This window comes from Chlorocebus sabaeus, chromosome 1 (genome assembly GCF_047675955.1).
Source record: "Chlorocebus sabaeus isolate Y175 chromosome 1, mChlSab1.0.hap1, whole genome shotgun sequence".
NCBI classification, from domain to species: domain Eukaryota; kingdom Metazoa; phylum Chordata; class Mammalia; order Primates; family Cercopithecidae; genus Chlorocebus; species Chlorocebus sabaeus.
This window is the reverse complement of record NC_132904.1, coordinates 66,799,360-66,809,302: the sequence shown is the minus strand read 5'-3', so window position 1 is coordinate 66,809,302 and position 9,943 is coordinate 66,799,360. Positions and strand designations below refer to the sequence as shown.

Below are 9,943 nucleotides of genomic sequence, written 5' to 3'. Positions count from 1 at the left end.
GAAAAATATGTTCTATTTGTGTGGGGCCCTGTCAGTATAAACAATTTGAATTTTAGAATGCAATACAAAATCCATAGGTCCATAAGAGGTGTAGTATTTTCAATAAATATTCAGAATAATAGGTAGATAAAAGTTATTGCTATATTGTGTGTTGTCCAAATCAATACCTGCAAATATTCTTCATAAAGTTTAGGCTTCATGTCTTTCTTTTTATGTCCAAGAAATATCTCTTTTGTGTTATTATTACATGTACTACTTCTAGTTAATTTCTTCCACCACAAGAAATAGGAAAAAGGAAAGGTAGCAATACGACTGGAGCTTCTAATGTCATGGCTCTTAAGTAATATCTTTGTATTGATACACTATAGGTCTCATCGCCCCCTCAGTTTCCTAAAACCACTATGTATTGTCAGTTACTTCATCAGGTATGTCCCTGAATCCTCCACTGTTTTGCTGGAGTAGTTTGGACTCCCGAGCACTAACAATAAGTGAGTGTCTGAGAAAACCAGGAGCAGAGTTATTGGCACAAAAAAGAGACGTTTCTTTAACAGCACCTGAGTGACACTGATGAAAACCTCAGCAGAGATGTTGTTACAGCAGTGTCTCAAGGAAGAAGTGTGGTTGGTAAGATGTGAAATAGTACGAAGAGCCATCTCATACACTGAGGAGCCCGTTTCTCAGCCTACTTTCATCTAACTTTAGGTTTCCAAATGAATGCTCCTGTAACTGCCTGAAATGTTTAACCTTTAAAGAATATGTGTTGACAGGTGAAGAAATATTATGTTATAGGCAAAAATTCTTCCTTGGCAATTTTCCCTCAATGAAATAATTCAAAAATCAGCTTTTTAGTTTTGCAAGCACATGCAATGGTTTGTTAGATAAGCACCTATTTCAATGTAAACAAGTTATAGGGACATGTGTGTAAGTAAATTATCAATTTGTTCATTTTCAGGTAGTCTTGTAGTCAATGCATTTTTCTACAGTGTAAAATGTGCATGATTCATAAAATATTGTTAAGAAGGTCTATCAATTATTTCTTTCAGAACAGTGAAATTTTATTATAATATGCTAATGGTATTAGATGGAATTGGCCAGATTCACCATCTCCAAAATTCATATATAGGTCTTAGAAATGAACAGAGTGTAGTGTTGGGGCCTTGGTTCATTCTTCTTTACTTTATATTTGTTTTCTATAATTTTTGACCCTTTTTTCTAACACCTTTAAGCTATATTCTCTTCTAATGGCCATTATTCAGAAGTACTAATAAATTAGGCTATAACCAGGTACTAGTTGTTGGATATCATCACTCAGCAGAGAAATTATAATGTCTATAATGTTTGTGTAATTCAAATAAAAGAGGCCAGGTGAGGTGGCTCATGCCTGTAATCCCATCACTTTGGGAGGCTGAGGCAGGTGGATCACCTGACGTTGGAAGTTCGAGACCAGCCTGACCAACATGGAGAAACCCTATCTCTACTAAAAATACAAAATGAGCTGGGTGTGGTGGTGCATGGCTGTAATCCCAGCTACTCAGGAGGCTGAAGCAGGAGAATCACTTGAACCTGGGAGGCGGAGGTTGCAGTGAGCTGAGATCGCGCCATTGCACTCCAGCCTGGGCAACAAGAGCAAACTCCGTTTCAAAAAAGAATAATAATAATAATAAGTAAATAAAGAGAAAAATTAAAGAATATATATACTGCATATGTAAATGTCTGTGTACTTCTCACCTATTTACACCACTGCCTTCAAATAGAGGCCCTTCCTTATCTTTCAATTCTGAATGTGTGCATATCTTTCAATGAGGTGTGTGCATAAGTGCTGAAGTATTGGATCTTGGCTACGTAGTGCAAGTATTAATGAAAGAATAATTCATAAATTTTCTTCTGTTTGCAGAGTATTTCACTCACAGACAATAATAAATTATACTGAATACTTTCTAACTTCAAATGAATGATTTTCTTATTATATACAAGAGTAATTTCCTTCTTTACTTGATCACTCTATATTTTTATTGATAATAAAGTATTATCTTGAGAAGAACATGGGATTTGGCAAGAGGGAAACTGCATTTAATTCTGGCTTGGTTACTTGCTATTTGTGCAGAGGAACAAAGTGAAAACGTCCTGAGTTTTAATGTTCTCACATATCCAATGAAAAAATAATATTTGGGATTTATGGGTTTAAAAAATTGATACATCAGAATATATAGTTTACTTTTGAGAAGTTTATGGCAGTAGAAATTGATGTTAAAGGCTTTCTCTAATTATATAACTGTCTTTCTGTACTAGACTGTGCATAAATAGAAATAATTTCTTCATATAACTGTAGTTGACTTAGATTTAACACACAACCAAGAGGCCTTAGACATGTTCGATAATATTTGCTGTTTTTGCCCTCCATGGAGTTTTTGCTATATTTCAAGTGGCAGTGGATTCCTAAGGAGCGTGTTTCCATCAACAGTAAAAAATAAACCCTCCTGCTCTGCCAATCACATTCTCACAAAAATTCATACACTTAATAAGCGAAAACCACAGTGATATCTCATCTGTTTTTGATTTGCTTGTGTATATCAGAGCAGTCTTAGTGAGGGTTAGTGTCACTGATAGGGCTGTTAATTTCCCAGGATTGTTTTATAAAGATGCTGTTTCCACAAGCTTATTTCAATCATTGGGTTTTTCTTGGCCTTAAAGGATCCAAGGCTCAGAGGATTCCCCAGTCCTTCCGAATCTTAGGTCTACTGGAATAGAGAAAGCAATACTGCCAGCTTCTGGGCTAGTGCTGGGACCTAAACCAAGAAGACAGTCCATCTTGCAGAGCCTCAATATATCTTCAGTTGCAGAGTAGAGGAGATAACAAGTATCCGGTATTCCATATGGGACAGTAGGTGTTCCATGAGTCTCAGGTTTCAGATTAAGCACACTACAGGTTCTTCTGAGTAAAGAAACTGTGAGTTATTTCTTCCTATGTTTGCCTATGTTGCAGCACTCGTGCAGAACAACGGCTGAAAAGGATGCAAGACACAGAGTAAAGGTGTGTCCCAGGCTTGTGAAAGGATATTTATTACCAAAGAGCATGTCTGACCACCTAGCCAGACCATATTCTTTTGAGCTAATTAAGCGTTCATTGAAGGGTGCCATATGACTTTTAAGGCAGCCAAACTCCATGCAGAAGAATTAGCCCAGAATGTGAAAAAATGTTTTTTTTTTTTTTTTTTAAATGGGAATCAACATAGGAAAGGGGCCTGGGGCTTGTTGCCTTAATATAGCCATTCATAGATGACATTTCCTACAAGGTAAGAAAGATTACTTAGGTTGTTCTTCACAAATGCCTGTGTGGTTTGTATTTGCTTTCAGCTCGCTGGTTAAAGATTTCCTTGGAACAATTAAGGCAGGAAAGATTTACCTCACTTCATCCAAAACAGAAATGGAGCTAAAACACAAAGCTAGGTGTAGTGAGTGTGAAAGCCAGTTTCTTAAGACAGCAAGAGATATAATTGCAGGAGGCTCTGAATGCAACTTTTATTATTGAGTTGTATTTTCTTTTGGCTTTGCTTTGGTTTTTTGTTGGTTTGTTCGAAAATGTGTCTATTTATTTGGAACAGGATAGAAAGATGTAAAGATGTAAAGAAAATGGAAAAAAAATGAAGTATGATATAAATCAAGGGACAAGAGAGATGCAAATGGTTTAATATAAGGAGAAAATGAAACTCAAAGGGAAGAATTTAGTGAAATTTCACTATTGGTACTTTACAAATCCGTAAGCCCTGTTGGACCACATGTGTTGGACAAGGTTCTGATAATCTCTGAGAAGAGGATTATAAGTTTCTAAAATTAGTTGCTCACTGATTATGCATGACCTCTATTTCTACAGGGTTTCTGAGTATAATCCCATAGCTGCAGTGGGATGTTGCTTTGAGTAAGATAAAAAGAGATTATTAGTGAGAAAGTAGAAAATGTGTGAATTGTAATAGAAGATACTGAATTTCTCAATGATTCTTAGATGAGAATTGAATCCCTGAAGCTGGAAAGGAAGCCAAGAGTGTAGACTGTGAAGAGTAGGCCATCTGCTTATTTTAGGAACGGTTGGTTGAATTGATGTCTAAGCTAGTTTTTAAGATCAACTCATTTATGTGTCTCTATAGGTGTTACTTTAATAGATTAATACACATTCATTTAAAAGGTAATATCCTTGGTACTTCTGAGAAGAAAGTTCATATAGAGTGGGCATGAAAGAAGATATGAGTGGGGAAACTCAGACCTGGAGATGGAGAGTAAAAAAAAATGGAAGGATGAAGAGCAGAACCTTTTACCTGATTAAGATCAGACGAGGAGGGTAAAAATCCCCTCTACTCAAATCTACTCTTTCACTTAGTTTCTTGACACGGTATCTATCCTGGGGAATCCCTTGCCCATCAACTCAGCATTCTCTTAGCTCTGGAATACTTGCCCTACCTGTTACTAGATTCACTCTCTTTCTTCTTGGCAAATTTTTTTAATCTTGGAAAACTGAACTTTTTTCATAAAAATCAATTGACCTTCTCATCATCATATGTAGCCTTTTCTCCTTCCAAGTACTTTCAGCTTTATTGAAACCACCTTTCTATCTTCTCACTCCAAGAGCCCTCACTGTTGTTGGACAACTGCACATTCATCTTGTGGTTCCGCAAGTTTTGTTTTTGTTTTTGTTTTTTTTCTCAATTGTATCTCTTCCAGTCATCTCATTTGTTTTCACATGAGCTTTGGTTTAACTCTAATAAGCATTGCCTTTCATTTACTTATAAAGGTCAGTATCAAATGTGATTCTTTTCAAAATCTCCCCTATAAAACAGTATTCTTTGTTTGCCATTTTGGTTCAAGGGAAAAAGCAGAATGCTCACATAATAGCCTCATTGAATTGTCATGATGAAAACTTAGTTCCAAAAATTGCCAGGTCACTTCATTGTTTCAAATTCTTCCTCATACCAAACTTATCTGACCTAAAGGAACTTAGTTATCTCTTTTGAATTCAAAAGAAGACTTCTCAGTACATTTTGATCATTCCAGTTACTATGTTTCTGTAATTTTGTGCCAACTGCTACTTTCAGTTGTTGTATAGTGCATTCATCACCTTGTAATTTGTAATCAGATTTCTCCCTCCCTAATTCTCTGAAGCTTTACTAAACACTCATTAAGGTCTAATGGTTTTATTTCACATCTTATTTTCAACACAACTGGGACGTGTAATCCAATAATAATAACAGGAAGAATAGTAATAATAGCAAGAATAATAACACTGGAATAAAGACTCAGAACTGTTAAAGTTTAGTAGGAAGACAAGAGTATAAAGGTATCAAGGAAATCAAAGTAGAAGAAAGTTTGAAGAAGGAATTGCTCATGATTGGTAAGTGAAGTAGTGCATTAGGGCAAATGTTTTGATTCTGAATCATTGCTTGGTTAAATACTGTCTGTGTGACCTTGGGCAAATTGTTTAACCTACTCGTGACAAAATTGTGTTACATGTAAAATGGAGAACATATCTGTAAGCATTTTGTTAGTTTACTATGATAAGTAAATGATATATTGTGAAAATTAAATTCTGTAATATGGTTAACCCAGGGCACAGCTCATGGTAAATGCTCAAAAATTCAATTTAATAATAATAATATGGAAAATAAATGTGCTTCAGTTTAAAAAGTCCAGGTGGTTGAGTACTGCCATTGATATCGACTATACCATATGCTGGAGATACAGCTAATGAAGAGATTCAATGCCCATAACTGTTTTCTTTATTGATTCTTTTTTTTTTTCTCTTTGGTTTTTAATCTAACAGAATGATACAGTACAAGTAAAAAAATACAGACCAGCTTTTTGGTGTTTTTTTTTCTTTGAGTTCCAGATCCATGATTAAAATTTAGATTTTTGTATGTGTTAATATAATGTAGAGATGAGGTAGTTCTACTCCAACCTGCATAAATAGAGAGTTCAGAGTGGTGAAAGGTCACATTGGGCTGGTGGCAGAACTGAGGCTACAACTCAGATACAGCCTAAATCCTAGTCCAGTTCTCTTTCCAGTGCACTATGCAAGTTTAAGACAACCTGCAAGATTTACCCTTAGTTGTTCCACAGACATAGATTAATGTGCCATATTAATCATTACAAAGCAATTACATTTCCTATTCTATAAGTTATATTAGTTAGTGATGTCACTATTTTTTTCCAGACAGCATGTCTCAAAATATTTTATTGTCTTTTATTAATCTTCAGTTAAACAGAATTCATTATTTTATTCATTCATTTACTTATACACACTTCTTCTCAGTCCCATTTTCACCGTTAAGGACATATTCTTGGTTCTCTTCTGGTCTATTGCAATAACTTCCTGGAGCATGTCCAGCTAACTGTCTTTCTCCTCTTCAATCAATATTCTTGCCTTTTAAACGATATTTACTCAACAAAAATCTATTATGCTATATGCTATGAATATACTCATAGCCATCATGGAACTTAAAATTTATTAGATAAGAGTAATGCAAAATATGTAATTAGGAATTATATTACTGTATAATTAGGAAATGGATAATTAAAAATAAGCATATTGTCCATTACAAAGAGTTCTCTGAAAAGATAAAACTTAAATCTTGAGGCCAGGCATGGTGGCTCATGTCTGTAATCCCAGCAGTTTGGGTGGCCGAGGTGGGCAGATCCCTTGAGGTCAGGAGTTCAAGACTAGCCCGGCCAACATGGTGAAACCCCATCTCTACTAAAAATACAAAAATTAGCTGGATGTGGTGGCATGCACCTGTAATCCCAGCTACTCAGGAGACTGAGGCAGGAAAATCAGTCAAAATCAGTTGAACCCGGGAAGCGGAGGTTGCAGTGAGCTGAGATAGTACCACTGCACTCCAGCCTGGGCGCTGGGCGACAGACCGAGACATGGTCTCAAAAAAAAAAAAACTTCATTATATTAAATTCTCCTTGAAACTTTGATAAATATCAGAAACTCAATAAAAATTTTTGAATAATTAATCAATTCTTAGTATGAAGAACTAAATCTAAAGTCTTTGGCCTTTAAATCTCTGAATTGATTCACCAATTACTTGTTCAATCATATTTCTCATGTCTCTAAGTCTTCAATATTATAGATGGCTTGATATGTACCGTTATTTACCCACTTAATTTGAAATTTTACTTGTCTTGCTTATTTGTTTCAATGTCAGTCATTGAAAGCCTACAGTTTTTCTGATAAATAAATCTAATGACGACCTCTCCGTGAATCTTTTCCCATTCCCCTAATTAAAGGGAATGTCTACTGTGGGGATTGCTGTACACATGTCATTGGATATCTCTCATCACTTCTATCCTGATCTGTTTTGAGACGCAGTTATTTGTGTCCATATTTTGGGGTCCTCACAAGTGTGTGAGATGAAGTATATTTATGGTTTATATTTGATTCCTTATGTAGCACAGTACTATGCAAAATGAACTTAAAGAAATGTCCATGAACTTAATTCTTTCATTCATTTGCAATTCATTTCTTATGCTACTTTATTATCTTAATGCTGCCATTTTCCTTTCTTTTAGTGATATTATTCAAGTTTGAGTAGATGAGAAAATGAAGACGAAGGGAAGAAAAGGAATTTGCAAAAGCTTGAAGAAACAAATGGGAGAAAAATTCAGGGTAGACTAGAGGGAATGGAGGGAGGAACATATGGTGTGAAAGATGAACACCATCTCTTCAGTTAGAATGATGCTATATCAGTGCCTGCTTTGCACATTACTTAAGAGAAACACATGAATATGTGTAATCATTTAAAGCAGGAACATGATTTCAATATATACACTATTATGTTAATAAAGCATCATGCAAAACAAGAACTACCTACAGTTTATTTCTCTTCAAGTATATTACTGGAGGAAGAAAAAAAGCAACTCTTTTATGAAAGACTTCATATTAAATTATAGGGATAATAATTGTCATTGATTCAGTGGTGTTGAACTCCTAAAGAAACCACAACAGTATTCTGAGCAATGTATTTCTGGAGCTCCAAGAATGAGAATGTGCTTAATCACCAGAAATGGTGAGTCAGACAGAGATAAATGTTATGCTGTGCATGCAAGAACCTACAAGAGACTTCATGTTTACTGCCAAGTCAATAACTATAAAGTATTGAACCTACTGCTTATACCATATTATAAATCTGTTAAAGTTTATAGTTATTATTGTTGTTACCATTAATAGCCCTACAAAACCATGATAACTTTTATGTCAGTGAAGTCTCTCTGACTTATCTATCATCCTTGAGTCAGGAGTAACCACCAATCCTTTCTTAAGGTAATTACTTTGCTGCAATGCCAAGGTTACATTTATTCTGATAAAATAACTCTAGTCCTTCATTTCTCTCTCTCTCTCACTCTCTCTCTCTCTCTCTCTCATATTCCAGGATGTCTAGTATTAGAGGACAATCTAAAAGATGACAGCATTTTCAAATCACATTAACCTAAGAGACATCTGGTACACTATGACTGGGATCCTAGGACTGGAAGATGCACACACATGAATCTCCATCCCAATTTGTTGTATGTACATAGTGGCTATTGTGGGCAATGCCCTCTTGTTATTCCTGATTTTTACTGAGCACAATCTTCATTAACTCATGTACCTTTTTCTCTCCATGTTGGCCCTAGTGGATGTCTTTCTCTCCACAGTCACTACACCAAAGATGCTAACAATCTTCTGGTTCAAAGCTGGGGGTATTTCTTTCAGTGGCTGTGTATCTCAGATGTTTTTCCTACACTTCATCTTTGTGGCAGAGTCGGCCATATTGTTGGCCATGGCATTTGACGGTTATGTGGTCATTTGTTACCCACTAAGATATACTGCCATTCTGACCACCTCAGTCATTGGAAAAATGGGTATTGCCTCTGTGATTAGGAGTTTCTTCATCTGCTTCCCCTTGGTTTTTCTGGTTTGTCAGCTTACTTATTGTAGGAGGAACATTATTCGGTACTCATACTGTGAACATATGGGCATTGCCAGGCTGGCTTGTGACAACATCAAAGTCAACATATACTATTGAATGATTGTGGCCTTGTTATCCACATGCCTGGATGTGGTGCTTATCATCATCTCCAATATTTTTATACTTTGTTCTGTGTTTAGAATTCCTTCCCAAGGCACCCGTCTCCAGGCTCTGGATACTTGTGGCTCCCATGTGATTGTCATCCTCTTATTCTATGCATCAGGTTTCTTTTCCTTCTTTGCTCACAGATTTGTGGGCCACAGTATACCACTCCATATACATATCCTTCTTGCTAATCTTTATGTGGTGGTAACACCCACTCTCAATCCCATCATTTATGGAATTAAGACCAAACAAATTCAGGAGAGAGTTATTCAGGTCTTTTTCTTGAGCAAGATATTTTATTGATATAGAATAACAGCTTGGTTCTTTATTTTTAAAGTAACTCCACAACTGAAGAGACCCTAAAGGTATAGTCAACATTTTATTCCATGCCAGCATTAGGAATGGCAATAACTGAACATTTTTGAGTAAATGAGACAATATTAACATCTCACTATTTATGCTTCTCTTGTTCAGTACAGCATTAGATGAAAGTCATCTATTTTTTTTTTTTTGGTAATATGCAGTTTTGTTACAATAGGGTTAAATAATAATAGTTCCACAGATAATTTTAATTTTGTATGGACACAGAAAAAGATATGCATTAAAGATATAGTCCACTCCCACACACTAGACAAATGAAAAACAAAATCCCAAATTAACCTGACAGATTTTTAGCCTACTTCACTATAATATTACATCTGTAGTTCATAGAAAATAGTACTGACATATTTAAATTCATGACTTAGCAACTGAGTATTTGGACTCTGAGTTCAAGTTTGGTTTTCAGATGTCCCATTTATTCAAGAATATTTACTCTTTCTGAGCTTCTCCATATTTAT

At 35.5% G+C, this 9,943-nt stretch overlaps 1 pseudogene; it reads left to right on the top strand.

The window, feature by feature from the left end:
- The first annotated feature begins 8,450 nt into the window (after positions 1-8,450).
- On the top strand, positions 8,451-9,407 carry LOC140712365 (olfactory receptor 52Z1P-like; annotated as a pseudogene).
- Positions 9,408-9,943: the final 536 nt, after the last annotated feature.